This window comes from Mya arenaria, chromosome 3 (genome assembly GCF_026914265.1).
Source record: "Mya arenaria isolate MELC-2E11 chromosome 3, ASM2691426v1".
NCBI classification, from domain to species: Eukaryota; Metazoa; Mollusca; class Bivalvia; order Myida; family Myidae; genus Mya; species Mya arenaria.
Genome location: NC_069124.1, coordinates 16,906,060 through 16,923,514, shown reverse-complemented (window position 1 = coordinate 16,923,514; position 17,455 = coordinate 16,906,060). Strand labels below are relative to the sequence as shown.

The 17,455-nt window shown below is 36.9% G+C and overlaps 1 long non-coding RNA gene across 1 annotated transcript; it reads left to right on the top strand.

The window, feature by feature from the left end:
• Positions 1–356: 356 nt before the first annotated feature.
• On the top strand, positions 357–2,641 carry LOC128226937 (uncharacterized). The gene is made up of 3 exons (XR_008259742.1): positions 357–447; positions 1,932–2,044; positions 2,492–2,641. It is a non-coding gene; the product is annotated as an uncharacterized LOC128226937 (long non-coding RNA).
• The last annotated feature ends 14,814 nt before the right edge of the window (positions 2,642–17,455 follow it).

The following is a 17,455-nucleotide window of genomic DNA, read 5'->3' as shown; positions in this document are numbered from 1 at the left end:
AACATTTAGAGTTTTCCTGAAGGATGATGAGAGTGGAAATAGGTGACCTTCACATTGAAGGAGTAGTCGGAAAATAAATACTGTACCAGTATGTTAAATTGATCAATTGATCATATATTATATATATACACCAGTATTGTATTATTATCAATTTTTAAATATGAAACAATTTTAAATCTAAAAGGTCTAATGGTTTATGATTATTTTCAGGCCGAAAAACATTTTTGATCGATGTCTTTGGTGAAAGTGATATTAAAGCGTCAATGAACATTGCGCATACTTGTAAAGTGCAGACGCCACACTGATTAGTCACGTGACGTTGATTTTTATCACACTCCTTGATATTTTACATGTAAGCCCCATTGATTGGCAGCCATTATCAGTCCAAGAAAATAAACAAAGCGAAAATGGATTGACAGGCATAGATCAATTCCTCGAACTTAATTGGTATTTTTTTGTTGGAATCCTTGTAATATTTAAACTTATGCATTTGTATAACAACACTATTTTGCCGTCAACACTAAGATTTCTAAAAAGATTTGGAGTTGTGTCACTGAAATTCGATATTTTTTTGGGTAAAAAAATGAAATTCCAAAAGTTAATTTAATGTAATCCACTTCATTGTTTTATCCAGATAATATTACATGTGTTTGTGAACAAATAAATCTAACAATTGAAGTTAATTAAGAGTATTCGTGTTTAATATAGCTTTCATTAATGTTTGTTATTGCTTTTTTGCCGGTCATTTCGTACTCAGTAAGGTTCGTACCAGTCCTCTTACGAAAACCAATAATATCTGCTTTCACTTTAGCGATAGTTAGCTTGAGAGGTTTTTCTTCCTGGTGCTGGGTAGGATGTTACCTATTCAACACAGACAAATATAATAATGACTGAGTAAAACTAAAAAGCTGGTGAGATTGGTATATCATTGGGTCTTGATTTTCCATTAAACATTTAATTTCATTAGCATCTTCCTCAAGCTGGTAATTTAGTCAGCTTATGGTGAGGCCATGTTGAACCAAATAACATAAATATGGTTACAGTGGTTACCTTACCAAGGATAGTACAGTTTGCTTGTGGGGTAACAAGAGGTCGTACCAGCACGAGCTTGTACCAATACAGAGTCATGCCATATACGTAGTCCTTTTAAACAGCCGCTTCAGAGTCTTTGACGATTTTTTTCATAGTGACTCTACGCATCCATATCCCACTTGTTGTTTTCTTAGCCAAGAATGACAGATCCCAGCGGTTTTGTGTTTTTATTTAACAGTAAAGTGTTTAGTGTTGTGGAGTAACAGTTGATTTTACATTGATATGGATCAGTCGACTTGTGGGGTTTAGGGAACAAAATGAATATCCAAATGTTAAAAAAAGTTCCCTATAGGCGTATTATTGTGGCTAGCCATATATGCTGGAAGTCTTCCCAAATTTAGCTTATATAGTTGATAGATAAGATAAGGTGTGAACAACTGAGATTGTTATCGGGGGTAACACACAAAAAATCTTTTTGCATATGGTATTTAAGGAACATATTGGTTACGGACCAACTTATTTAAAATCAAAGACTGTAACAGAAGATATGTAATTCAGATACTATATACTCCATATTTGGTATGACTTATCCGTATATGGCACGACTTCATTTAAAATTGGTACAAGTTTGTGTTGATACGACTTCACTCGCAATCCATAATCCATTTAAGTACTTGATACTGAAACATTTAGGAAGTATTGTCTCCTGTGTATTGATGTTCATCATATGTCACAATTCATCCTTAATTATCTTTATCGGTAAATATATGAAACTTGCAGGATTAGAACTTGATATGCCCTACAGTACTTATGTGCTGAACATTGTCATGGATGATTTTATAGATAATTGAATGAACTTATAATCATCCATAGATACCAAGTATTTTTTCTTCTTTCAGGCTGTAAAAATGGATGTTGAGGCAGATACTCATAAAGAATGTAGTGAGGGAAGTTTGGAGGTGGCTGAAAGTAAAGATGAAAAAGTTTCTGACAATGCAGAAAATCAGATAAGGTAGAAATTTCTGATTATTATATTATGAAATTCACTATTTGGTTAACATTACAAAAAATGGCTATCTTGGTCAAAGCATAATTAAATGTGGTACATTCAAGTATAAAGTTGTTCTTAACACTAAGGATTAGTAAGTAATTCAGTCGTTTGGTTCAAGTAAAATGATTTTAAGTATTGCTGAATGAAGAAACAGATCAATATAGCCTTTACTTCAACCATTGACATATATTTAAAAAAAAAAAAAATCTATATTCCATTCTTAAGGCAAGTGAGTTCGTAATTGGCGTAATAAGCTTTTATTTTAAATGTTGATCATGGCTTCTTTAAACACTCAAGTAAGACTTCTGATTCTGTACATTACTTATTGATGTGTCAGTGTTTTCCAGTTGAGTCAAGAAAATGATAAAATAGTGATTATTAATAGCAATATCACTGATTGTTTTTCAGTGATGTTGGTGTGAAACGACCACATGATGATGCTGATGAAGCAGAACAAGAGGAAGATGGTCCACCGGAGAAAAGGTGGGGTATATGTTTCAAATGAGTTTAAAGTTAGAGCAAGCCTGAATCAAGCCAGGTTATATTAAAATTCTAAATTTCAATGACAGATATGCCATGACAATTGTTAAAAAATAAAAATATTAATTATTTAGCAGTTGAAGGTATTTTCTGTCCAATTGATTATGGCTTGTTTTTATCTGTGAGCCTTCTTCAATTGTATTTTTAACTAGTAATCTGTTATTTTTTGCCTACCCAACAGTTCATGTACGTGTACGTCTTTATTGCCTACCCAACAGTTCATGTACGTGTACGTCTTTATTGCCTACCCAACAGTTCATGTACGTGTACGTCTTTATTGCCTACTCAACAGTTCATGTACGTGTACGTCTTTATTGCCTACCCAACAGTTCATGTACGTGTACGTCTTTATTGCCTGCCCAACAGTTCATGTACGTGTACGTCTTTATTGCCTACCCAACAGTTCATGTACGTGTACGTCTTTATTGCCTACTCAACAGTTCATGTACGTGTACGTCTTTATTGCCTGCTCAACAGTTCACGCTACCCAACAGTTCACGTACGTGTACGTCTTTATTGCCTGCCCAACAGTTCATGTACGTGTACGTCTTTATTGCCTACCCAACAGTTCATGTACGTGTACGTCTTTATTGCCTACTCAACAGTTCATGTACGTGTACGTCTTTATTGCCTACTCAACAGTTCATGCACGTGTACGTCTTTATTGCCTGCCCAACAGTTCACGTACGTGTACGTCTTTATTGCCTGCTCAACAGTTCATGTACGTGTACGTCTTTATTGCCTGCTCAACAGTTCATGAACGTGTACGTTTTTATTGCCTGCTCAACAGTTCACGTACGTGTACGTCTTTATTGCCTGCTCAACAGTTCACGTACGTGTACGTCTTTATTGCCTGCTCAACAGTTCATGTACGTGTACGTTTTTATCGCCTGCGCACCAGTTAATGCACGTATTTGTTCTTGATCACCTGCACAACGACACATGTATGATTGCGTCTATATCGCATGTGCAACGGCAACGTTGACGTTTAGTTTCAGTTTTGTTTAAGGGTCTTCCACAGTACAAAAGTGGGTGGGCAAGGCTTAACGTAGAAATGTTTCAATCTTTTTCATGTGTAGAACCTACATCTTTCAAACATGTTTTGTGTTATTAAGGAGTTGAGAATATTTTACGAAAACATATTTCGGATAAAAAAAAGAACATTTGCATTTTTTCGGTAAAGTTTGTCGACAATATAAATATGTTTTTGTGTGATAATACTCCAGACTACAAAATGATCGTGTCGTCTTGAATGATTTGACACAAAAACGTGTTTATTTTGTTTTAAAGAAATTTTCGGAAAAAAATGTACCTCTTTTTATTGAAAATCTGATAAAGCCTTATTTAATATATGTAGCTTAATTCCTCATTACAGCTACACATGTTGCAACGGATGTATGTATTCAATGGTGGTGTACTTGTCAGTTTGGCTTTGTACACTAAAAAATGAATTTCACTAATATCAACTGAAATAGCAACACATTAATTTTAAAAAAAAACCCATAAATAACAGAAAGATCAAATAAAGATTCCTCAATCAGCGTTTTCTAATGGCAAAATTAGATGTAACAACAAACAGTTTAGCATTTCAGACACACGGTTTTCTGACATAAAAAAATGAAAAGACAATTTTCTTGCAATGAAATGTCCGACAACAATATTAACGCAAAAATGTTTTTGTAGAAAAATATGTAAGAAAAACATGCATGTAAATCACCCCAAACAGTTATTATTTACTTCAATGATAACATGTTAATTTAGTATACATATGATCGAATTACATTATTGTTGATAATACTGTAACAATTGTATTTGTTTTCGTGAACACACTTTAAATTACTGTTATTGAGTCAATTGAACGGGGATAAAAGGGACTATTTCTTGTTTCCATTTCTCACTTCCAATTGGGGTGATTGTGGTTTGGATTTTCGCGTACCCCAACTAATTTCATGTAGATTGCAAATAAAAAAAACACAGTGAGAAAAATAAATGTAGAAGACATAGAATCGTAATACAGCAAGCCAGAAAACAAACATTTGAACATTTGATGGTGAAGCAAAGCGTATATCAGGAACACTAGACCATCCAGTATCATGAAAGAACATTCTCGCGTACAATTCGCTTAAAAGCATGCCTAGTTACGTTGCAATAACCATTCTTCATGACGTTTTCGTCAAATATGGCAGATGCCCGAAATATCGAAAAAGCACTCGGAGAAACAGTGCACAGAACCAAAGATGTGTTTATAAGGCTAGTGTCCGGCAGTACACTCATTTTTGCAATACCAGAACAATGGACTTGAAGTCAATATTTGTTTAATGTATTGTGCATAGAAATGAAATATTGTAACTAAATGCATACGGGTATATTGTTGAACATTATTATTTTATGGTAGGAAATATAAAGACGCTAAAAAAGCAAACTCGGTCTTCTTTTCTGTCTTCCCCACTTACTCTCAGAGTAATGCGTTTGTTGTCGCCCAGGATACGATAAACAAACTGTCAAATCGACTTTTAGTCTTACCAGCCATGATTTCTCTTCATTTCTATTACATCTCTCACACCTTCCCTCCAATTATCTTCCTCTTTCGCTCTTACCATATTATCTTTACCCCTGTTCTAATCCCTTTCCACCACTTTCTATCTCGCCCCACCCTCCCTCGCCACTCCCTCACTCATTCCATCCTTATTTTCCCTTCTTCTCTGACCTCTTTCCATCATCCAGTTTCTATTCCTCTCCTCTACTCCTTCTCTGACTTCTATCATCTTCCTCCCGTTTCTGCTCGCTTCTTTTCTACTTCCCTGACCTCTTTCCAATTCCTCCCGTTTCCCCTCTTCTTTTTCCTTCATCTCTGACCTCTTTCCCAATTTTCCCTTTTCCACTCTCTACTTTCCATCTTCTCTGACCACTCTCCACATCCTCCCGTTTCTGCTCTCTATTTTCCTTCTTCTCTGACCTCTCTCTCCGTTCTCAAGTTTCCGCTCTCTCTGTTCCTTCTTCTCTGACCTCTCTCCATCCTCTCTTTGCCAGTCCTCTATCTCCTCTCCTTCTCCTCTGACCTCTCTACCCATCCTTCCGTTGCCAGTCCTGTATCTCTTTTCCTTCTCCTCTGACCTCTCTACCCATCCTTCCGTTGCCAGTCCTCTCTCTCATTTCCTTCTCCTCTGACTTATCTCCCAGTCCTTCCGTTGCCAGTCCTCTCTTTCATTTCCTTCTCCTCTGACCTCTCCCCCCATACTTCCGTTGCCAGTCCTCTCTCTCATTTCCTTCTCCTCTGACTTATCTCTCCATCTGTTGCCAGTCCTCTCTCTCATTTCCTTCTCCTCTGACCTCACTCCCCATACTTCCGTTGCCAGTCCCCTCTGTCATTTCCTTCTCCTCTGACCTCCCTCCCATCCTTCCGTTGCCAGTCCTCTTTGTCATTTCCTTCTCCTTTGACCTCTCTACCATCCTTCCGTTGCCAGTCCTCTCTGTCATTTCCTTCTTCTCTGACCTCTCTACCATCCTTCCGTTGCCAGTCCTCTCTGTCATTTCCTTCTTCTCGGACCTCTCTCCCCATCCTTCCGTTGCCAGTCCTCCCTCTCATTTCCTTCTTCTCGGACGTATCTCCCCATCCGTTGCCAGTCCTCTTTGTCATTTCCTTATCCTCTGACCTCTCTCCCCGTCCTTCCGGTTCCAGTCCTCCCTCTCATTTCCTTCTTCTCGGACTTATCTCCCCATTCTCCCTGTCCGCTCCTCCCTTTTCACACGAAAGCTCTCATATAGTATAATATAAGAAAACCGCGTCAATCAACACATTTTATATCCTACACATGCGTTAGGAAAATGATGATTCTTTCTCACTTTTACAAACAAACAATATTAAAATAAGTGTGACATGAAATTGAAGAAAATGATTGGAACTTGAAACAAAGAAAGAAAAATACACTACGCCTTCTAAACCTTCGCTCCACAACCAAAAAGAGAACATAGCAAAACGAGCGAAAGCCACTTCCGGGCTAGAGCGGACGCGAAGTTTGATCATCCTTACACGGCACTTCTTTCTCCGATGTTTTAAAAGATCCCTAATTATTTTTATAAAGAGAAATATGAGTTGTTCATACTCACATTTGCCAACAGACCAGCGCGTCCGCTCTAGCCCAGAAGTGACTTTCGCTCGTTTTGCTATGTTCTCTTTTTGGTTGTGGAGCGAATGTTTAGTGGGCGTGGTATATACTAATGTGAATTGAATGAGGAAAAGAAAAAGTCTGATCGTTCTTTGGGTTTTAGCAAATCCCTCGCAAATTGTTCTCTTTTATTGACAAACAGTTGCCGTGTTTCAATTTAAGCAGTTTATTTGCTATACTCTGTACACTAGGCTGAGTTTGTGAAAGTTGTGGTGCCAATGAATAGGTCAGTTGTGGTGCCAATCATCGAAACCGCTGTGGTGCTCATGCCAGCCGTAATGTATGAACAGTTTTACGGTGTTGTTTAAACGATTTCATCGTCTTGTTTTGTTTTTTCCAGAAACACTACCCACAACGGCACCAAGATGAAGTTTAAGTCACACTTCTGACAAATCTCCTGATGGCGTTTTGGCGACCAACAAGAAGTCTTATAGCTGCACTCTCACAGATTGAACGTTTTGACATCTTTTTTTTTATTTTTTGTCTTGGAACGAGCCATTTTTGGCGAAAATCCATGGAAACCGGTGATATAAGACTGCTGACAAAAAATAGATCGCAGATTTATATATTTAAGTAAAAAAAAAATGTTTTATGCATTTTTCTTAAACCGTTAGTAGCCATAAAACATTAATTTTCTAACAGAAATACGCAAATCTGCGCTCTGATTTTTTGTCAGCAATCTTTTATCATTGGTTTGTAGAGATTTACGCAAAAATTTGCTCTTTCCAGGACTAAAAATAAAAAAAAAGTTGTCAAAACGGTAAATCTGTGAGAGTGCAGCTTTAAACAAGAGTTTATTTACTTGGTTTCAAGAGATGTATGAACAACAACAAAGCATACAAGATGATCAAGACAGATATTTGAAAGGAAAAGAGCATGGTGTTAATGAAATGACTGGCAAATGTGTCGTAAAGATTTGGAGTATCCATGAGTACTAAATAGAAAAATAACTGAAAATCCTTCCAAAGTGATTTCTTTTTTAAATGCACGGATTATGTTGTAATACATGTACACAATATGAGCACTATCCATTTGTTTTGTCTTTGTGCCTCTGATCCTAACCCGTACCGTGACCAGTCGTTACATGGTGATGAGGTGAAAGTAACGTTTGTCAGTGGTGGAATATCGCTGCATGATATGAACGGCAATTTCAGACGACAAATATAGCAAACAATATCAAAATACATCATATGCTTTCCAGTGGTTTATATAGATTTATCAGTGAAATTAAATTGATATTTCACTGTTTGTAACAGTGAAAATATCACTTTGATATTGTTCACTGTTTTGAAATCTAAGCTCGCTCTCTGTTCCAAATCAAACGCCAGCGCACACAGGGCCCACAGACCCCAACAGCTGTCCCTGGCTTACTTAAATAGTTGCCTGTGGCCTCAGCTAGGTAAAATCAGTCTTGATAATAATAGTTGGCTATTATATAACCCTAGTGAAATTTAGCTTTGATAATATGTTGTAATATCGTCGATAATTCATGATTTATAGTATTATGTCCCATGACGTGATCAGCAACCCATAAAAGTAGTATTATTTATTACTTTTTCAGTAAGCCATGGGCAGCTATTGGGACCTGCATCATACATGTACACGACTCTGTGAGCTATATATGTCATGTATGTGTGTGTGTATAGAGATTTGGCATTATACGGTGCAACACTCCACCAGAACCGATAATCTAAAACGTGTAAAAATGGATTGGGGGTCGCCCCCGACGAAATAAATAAGCTAGTTTAGTTTGGAAATGGTACATTCTGGCATTCTTGTGTATTTCTTTAAAAAAAATATATCATTTATGTTGCCAAATTTAAAGCTTACTGCAGAGGAGAGAGGGTGGAGGGGAGGGTAATAGAGCTTTGTGTACATGAAAAAATAACTTATAAGAATCTTATCATGTCAATATGGTGTTTTGTACACTTTTTTCGCGGTCATGTCAAAAACTTATTCATTTAAACCGTGATGTATGTTTATGTATAAAAATTTGTATCAGAATTGTGTGGTGGCATATTATACTAGCTATCTAGTTAATATTCGCGATACTTTTTTGGGGAAGATAAATGTCATAAGACTATTCCACCCATTACCCACTAACAGGTTAACTAGCAAGTTATGGTTTGCGAAATGCACTTAATAAGTAACATAATAACTATTTAACTAGATAAGATTCGTGTAATTTTAATAAATTGGATGTTTCTGAGTGTGGTTACGACTTCTTCAGCCACTTTTAAAAACATTTAGAGTTTTCCTGAAGGATGATGAGAGTGGAAATAGGTGACCTTCACATTGAAGGAGTAGTCGGAAAATAAATACTGTACCAGTATGTTAAATTGATCAATTGATCATATATTATATATATACACCAGTATTGTATTATTATCAATTTTTAAATATGAAACAATTTTAAATCTAAAAGGTCTAATGGTTTATGATTATTTTCAGGCCGAAAAACATTTTTGATCGATGTCTTTGGTGAAAGTGATATTAAAGCGTCAATGAACATTGCGCATACTTGTAAAGTGCAGACGCCACACTGATTAGTCACGTGACGTTGATTTTTATCACACTCCTTGATATTTTACATGTAAGCCCCATTGATTGGCAGCCATTATCAGTCCAAGAAAATAAACAAAGCGAAAATGGATTGACAGGCATAGATCAATTCCTCGAACTTAATTGGTATTTTTTTGTTGGAATCCTTGTAATATTTAAACTTATGCATTTGTATAACAACACTATTTTGCCGTCAACACTAAGATTTCTAAAAAGATTTGGAGTTGTGTCACTGAAATTCGATATTTTTTTGGGTAAAAAAATGAAATTCCAAAAGTTAATTTAATGTAATCCACTTCATTGTTTTATCCAGATAATATTACATGTGTTTGTGAACAAATAAATCTAACAATTGAAGTTAATTAAGAGTATTCGTGTTTAATATAGCTTTCATTAATGTTTGTTATTGCTTTTTTGCCGGTCATTTCGTACTCAGTAAGGTTCGTACCAGTCCTCTTACGAAAACCAATAATATCTGCTTTCACTTTAGCGATAGTTAGCTTGAGAGGTTTTTCTTCCTGGTGCTGGGTAGGATGTTACCTATTCAACACAGACAAATATAATAATGACTGAGTAAAACTAAAAAGCTGGTGAGATTGGTATATCATTGGGTCTTGATTTTCCATTAAACATTTAATTTCATTAGCATCTTCCTCAAGCTGGTAATTTAGTCAGCTTATGGTGAGGCCATGTTGAACCAAATAACATAAATATGGTTACAGTGGTTACCTTACCAAGGATAGTACAGTTTGCTTGTGGGGTAACAAGAGGTCGTACCAGCACGAGCTTGTACCAATACAGAGTCATGCCATATACGTAGTCCTTTTAAACAGCCGCTTCAGAGTCTTTGACGATTTTTTTCATAGTGACTCTACGCATCCATATCCCACTTGTTGTTTTCTTAGCCAAGAATGACAGATCCCAGCGGTTTTGTGTTTTTATTTAACAGTAAAGTGTTTAGTGTTGTGGAGTAACAGTTGATTTTACATTGATATGGATCAGTCGACTTGTGGGGTTTAGGGAACAAAATGAATATCCAAATGTTAAAAAAAGTTCCCTATAGGCGTATTATTGTGGCTAGCCATATATGCTGGAAGTCTTCCCAAATTTAGCTTATATAGTTGATAGATAAGATAAGGTGTGAACAACTGAGATTGTTATCGGGGGTAACACACAAAAAATCTTTTTGCATATGGTATTTAAGGAACATATTGGTTACGGACCAACTTATTTAAAATCAAAGACTGTAACAGAAGATATGTAATTCAGATACTATATACTCCATATTTGGTATGACTTATCCGTATATGGCACGACTTCATTTAAAATTGGTACAAGTTTGTGTTGATACGACTTCACTCGCAATCCATAATCCATTTAAGTACTTGATACTGAAACATTTAGGAAGTATTGTCTCCTGTGTATTGATGTTCATCATATGTCACAATTCATCCTTAATTATCTTTATCGGTAAATATATGAAACTTGCAGGATTAGAACTTGATATGCCCTACAGTACTTATGTGCTGAACATTGTCATGGATGATTTTATAGATAATTGAATGAACTTATAATCATCCATAGATACCAAGTATTTTTTCTTCTTTCAGGCTGTAAAAATGGATGTTGAGGCAGATACTCATAAAGAATGTAGTGAGGGAAGTTTGGAGGTGGCTGAAAGTAAAGATGAAAAAGTTTCTGACAATGCAGAAAATCAGATAAGGTAGAAATTTCTGATTATTATATTATGAAATTCACTATTTGGTTAACATTACAAAAAATGGCTATCTTGGTCAAAGCATAATTAAATGTGGTACATTCAAGTATAAAGTTGTTCTTAACACTAAGGATTAGTAAGTAATTCAGTCGTTTGGTTCAAGTAAAATGATTTTAAGTATTGCTGAATGAAGAAACAGATCAATATAGCCTTTACTTCAACCATTGACATATATTTAAAAAAAAAAAAAAATCTATATTCCATTCTTAAGGCAAGTGAGTTCGTAATTGGCGTAATAAGCTTTTATTTTAAATGTTGATCATGGCTTCTTTAAACACTCAAGTAAGACTTCTGATTCTGTACATTACTTATTGATGTGTCAGTGTTTTCCAGTTGAGTCAAGAAAATGATAAAATAGTGATTATTAATAGCAATATCACTGATTGTTTTTCAGTGATGTTGGTGTGAAACGACCACATGATGATGCTGATGAAGCAGAACAAGAGGAAGATGGTCCACCGGAGAAAAGGTGGGGTATATGTTTCAAATGAGTTTAAAGTTAGAGCAAGCCTGAATCAAGCCAGGTTATATTAAAATTCTAAATTTCAATGACAGATATGCCATGACAATTGTTAAAAAATAAAAATATTAATTATTTAGCAGTTGAAGGTATTTTCTGTCCAATTGATTATGGCTTGTTTTTATCTGTGAGCCTTCTTCAATTGTATTTTTAACTAGTAATCTGTTATTTTTTGCCTACCCAACAGTTCATGTACGTGTACGTCTTTATTGCCTACCCAACAGTTCATGTACGTGTACGTCTTTATTGCCTACCCAACAGTTCATGTACGTGTACGTCTTTATTGCCTACTCAACAGTTCATGTACGTGTACGTCTTTATTGCCTACCCAACAGTTCATGTACGTGTACGTCTTTATTGCCTGCCCAACAGTTCATGTACGTGTACGTCTTTATTGCCTACCCAACAGTTCATGTACGTGTACGTCTTTATTGCCTACTCAACAGTTCATGTACGTGTACGTCTTTATTGCCTGCTCAACAGTTCACGCTACCCAACAGTTCACGTACGTGTACGTCTTTATTGCCTGCCCAACAGTTCATGTACGTGTACGTCTTTATTGCCTACCCAACAGTTCATGTACGTGTACGTCTTTATTGCCTACTCAACAGTTCATGTACGTGTACGTCTTTATTGCCTACTCAACAGTTCATGCACGTGTACGTCTTTATTGCCTGCCCAACAGTTCACGTACGTGTACGTCTTTATTGCCTGCTCAACAGTTCATGTACGTGTACGTCTTTATTGCCTGCTCAACAGTTCATGAACGTGTACGTTTTTATTGCCTGCTCAACAGTTCACGTACGTGTACGTCTTTATTGCCTGCTCAACAGTTCACGTACGTGTACGTCTTTATTGCCTGCTCAACAGTTCATGTACGTGTACGTTTTTATCGCCTGCGCACCAGTTAATGCACGTATTTGTTCTTGATCACCTGCACAACGACACATGTATGATTGCGTCTATATCGCATGTGCAACGGCAACGTTGACGTTTAGTTTCAGTTTTGTTTAAGGGTCTTCCACAGTACAAAAGTGGGTGGGCAAGGCTTAACGTAGAAATGTTTCAATCTTTTTCATGTGTAGAACCTACATCTTTCAAACATGTTTTGTGTTATTAAGGAGTTGAGAATATTTTACGAAAACATATTTCGGATAAAAAAAAGAACATTTGCATTTTTTCGGTAAAGTTTGTCGACAATATAAATATGTTTTTGTGTGATAATACTCCAGACTACAAAATGATCGTGTCGTCTTGAATGATTTGACACAAAAACGTGTTTATTTTGTTTAAAGAAATTTTCGGAAAAAAATGTACCTCTTTTTATTGAAAATCTGATAAAGCCTTATTTAATATATGTAGCTTAATTCCTCATTACAGCTACACATGTTGCAACGGATGTATGTATTCAATGGTGGTGTACTTGTCAGTTTGGCTTTGTACACTAAAAAATGAATTTCACTAATATCAACTGAAATAGCAACACATTAACTTTAAAAAAAAACCCATAAATAACAGAAAGATCAAATAAAGATTCCTCAATCAGCGTTTTCTAATGGCAAAATTAGATGTAACAACAAACAGTTTAGCATTTCAGACACACGGTTTTCTGACATAAAAAAATGAAAAGACAATTTTCTTGCAATGAAATGTCCGACAACAATATTAACGCAAAAATGTTTTTGTAGAAAAATATGTAAGAAAAACATGCATGTAAATCACCCCAAACAGTTATTATTTACTTCAATGATAACATGTTAATTTAGTATACATATGATCGAATTACATTATTGTTGATAATACTGTAACAATTGTATTTGTTTTCGTGAACACACTTTAAATTACTGTTATTGAGTCAATTGAACGGGGATAAAAGGGACTATTTCTTGTTTCCATTTCTCACTTCCAATTGGGGTGATTGTGGTTTGGATTTTCGCGTACCCCAACTAATTTCATGTAGATTGCAAATAAAAAAAACACAGTGAGAAAAATAAATGTAGAAGACATAGAATCGTAATACAGCAAGCCAGAAAACAAACATTTGAACATTTGATGGTGAAGCAAAGCGTATATCAGGAACACTAGACCATCCAGTATCATGAAAGAACATTCTCGCGTACAATTCGCTTAAAAGCATGCCTAGTTACGTTGCAATAACCATTCTTCATGACGTTTTCGTCAAATATGGCAGATGCCCGAAATATCGAAAAAGCACTCGGAGAAACAGTGCACAGAACCAAAGATGTGTTTATAAGGCTAGTGTCCGGCAGTACACTCATTTTTGCAATACCAGAACAATGGACTTGAAGTCAATATTTGTTTAATGTATTGTGCATAGAAATGAAATATTGTAACTAAATGCATACGGGTATATTGTTGAACATTATTATTTTATGGTAGGAAATATAAAGACGCTAAAAAAGCAAACTCGGTCTTCTTTTCTGTCTTCCCCACTTACTCTCAGAGTAATGCGTTTGTTGTCGCCCAGGATACGATAAACAAACTGTCAAATCGACTTTTAGTCTTACCAGCCATGATTTCTCTTCATTTCTATTACATCTCTCACACCTTCCCTCCAATTATCTTCCTCTTTCGCTCTTACCATATTATCTTTACCCCTGTTCTAATCCCTTTCCACCACTTTCTATCTCGCCCCACCCTCCCTCGCCACTCCCTCACTCATTCCATCCTTATTTTCCCTTCTTCTCTGACCTCTTTCCATCATCCAGTTTCTATTCCTCTCCTCTACTCCTTCTCTGACTTCTATCATCTTCCTCCCGTTTCTGCTCGCTTCTTTTCTACTTCCCTGACCTCTTTCCAATTCCTCCCGTTTCCCCTCTTCTTTTTCCTTCATCTCTGACCTCTTTCCCAATTTTCCCTTTTCCACTCTCTACTTTCCATCTTCTCTGACCACTCTCCACATCCTCCCGTTTCTGCTCTCTATTTTCCTTCTTCTCTGACCTCTCTCTCCGTTCTCAAGTTTCCGCTCTCTCTGTTCCTTCTTCTCTGACCTCTCTCCATCCTCTCTTTGCCAGTCCTCTATCTCCTCTCCTTCTCCTCTGACCTCTCTACCCATCCTTCCGTTGCCAGTCCTGTATCTCTTTTCCTTCTCCTCTGACCTCTCTACCCATCCTTCCGTTGCCAGTCCTCTCTCTCATTTCCTTCTCCTCTGACTTATCTCCCAGTCCTTCCGTTGCCAGTCCTCTCTTTCATTTCCTTCTCCTCTGACCTCTCCCCCCATACTTCCGTTGCCAGTCCTCTCTCTCATTTCCTTCTCCTCTGACTTATCTCTCCATCTGTTGCCAGTCCTCTCTCTCATTTCCTTCTCCTCTGACCTCACTCCCCATACTTCCGTTGCCAGTCCCCTCTGTCATTTCCTTCTCCTCTGACCTCCCTCCCATCCTTCCGTTGCCAGTCCTCTTTGTCATTTCCTTCTCCTTTGACCTCTCTACCATCCTTCCGTTGCCAGTCCTCTCTGTCATTTCCTTCTTCTCTGACCTCTCTACCATCCTTCCGTTGCCAGTCCTCTCTGTCATTTCCTTCTTCTCGGACCTCTCTCCCCATCCTTCCGTTGCCAGTCCTCCCTCTCATTTCCTTCTTCTCGGACGTATCTCCCCATCCGTTGCCAGTCCTCTTTGTCATTTCCTTATCCTCTGACCTCTCTCCCCGTCCTTCCGGTTCCAGTCCTCCCTCTCATTTCCTTCTTCTCGGACTTATCTCCCCATTCTCCCTGTCCGCTCCTCCCTTTTCACACGAAAGCTCTCATATAGTATAATATAAGAAAACCGCGTCAATCAACACATTTTATATCCTACACATGCGTTAGGAAAATGATGATTCTTTCTCACTTTTACAAACAAACAATATTAAAATAAGTGTGACATGAAATTGAAGAAAATGATTGGAACTTGAAACAAAGAAAGAAAAATACACTACGCCTTCTAAACCTTCGCTCCACAACCAAAAAGAGAACATAGCAAAACGAGCGAAAGCCACTTCCGGGCTAGAGCGGACGCGAAGTTTGATCATCCTTACACGGCACTTCTTTCTCCGATGTTTTAAAAGATCCCTAATTATTTTTATAAAGAGAAATATGAGTTGTTCATACTCACATTTGCCAACAGACCAGCGCGTCCGCTCTAGCCCAGAAGTGACTTTCGCTCGTTTTGCTATGTTCTCTTTTTGGTTGTGGAGCGAATGTTTAGTGGGCGTGGTATATACTAATGTGAATTGAATGAGGAAAAGAAAAAGTCTGATCGTTCTTTGGGTTTTAGCAAATCCCTCGCAAATTGTTCTCTTTTATTGACAAACAGTTGCCGTGTTTCAATTTAAGCAGTTTATTTGCTATACTCTGTACACTAGGCTGAGTTTGTGAAAGTTGTGGTGCCAATGAATAGGTCAGTTGTGGTGCCAATCATCGAAACCGCTGTGGTGCTCATGCCAGCCGTAATGTATGAACAGTTTTACGGTGTTGTTTAAACGATTTCATCGTCTTGTTTTGTTTTTTCCAGAAACACTACCCACAACGGCACCAAGATGAAGTTTAAGTCACACTTCTGACAAATCTCCTGATGGCGTTTGGCGACCAACAAGAAGTCTTATAGCTGCACTCTCACAGATTGAACGTTTTGACATCTTTTTTTTTATTTTTTGTCTTGGAACGAGCCATTTTTGGCGAAAATCCATGGAAACCGGTGATATAAGACTGCTGACAAAAAATAGATCGCAGATTTATATATTTAAGTAAAAAAAAAATGTTTTATGCATTTTTCTTAAACCGTTAGTAGCCATAAAACATTAATTTTCTAACAGAAATACGCAAATCTGCGCTCTGATTTTTTGTCAGCAATCTTTTATCATTGGTTTGTAGAGATTTACGCAAAAATTTGCTCTTTCCAGGACTAAAAATAAAAAAAAAGTTGTCAAAACGGTAAATCTGTGAGAGTGCAGCTTTAAACAAGAGTTTATTTACTTGGTTTCAAGAGATGTATGAACAACAACAAAGCATACAAGATGATCAAGACAGATATTTGAAAGGAAAAGAGCATGGTGTTAATGAAATGACTGGCAAATGTGTCGTAAAGATTTGGAGTATCCATGAGTACTAAATAGAAAAATAACTGAAAATCCTTCCAAAGTGATTTCTTTTTTAAATGCACGGATTATGTTGTAATACATGTACACAATATGAGCACTATCCATTTGTTTTGTCTTTGTGCCTCTGATCCTAACCCGTACCGTGACCAGTCGTTACATGGTGATGAGGTGAAAGTAACGTTTGTCAGTGGTGGAATATCGCTGCATGATATGAACGGCAATTTCAGACGACAAATATAGCAAACAATATCAAAATACATCATATGCTTTCCAGTGGTTTATATAGATTTATCAGTGAAATTAAATTGATATTTCACTGTTTGTAACAGTGAAAATATCACTTTGATATTGTTCACTGTTTTGAAATCTAAGCTCGCTCTCTGTTCCAAATCAAACGCCAGCGCACACAGGGCCCACAGACCCCAACAGCTGTCCCTGGCTTACTTAAATAGTTGCCTGTGGCCTCAGCTAGGTAAAATCAGTCTTGATAATAATAGTTGGCTATTATATAACCCTAGTGAAATTTAGCTTTGATAATATGTTGTAATATCGTCGATAATTCATGATTTATAGTATTATGTCCCATGACGTGATCAGCAACCCATAAAAGTAGTATTATTTATTACTTTTTCAGTAAGCCATGGGCAGCTATTGGGACCTGCATCATACATGTACACGACTCTGTGAGCTATATATGTCATGTATGTGTG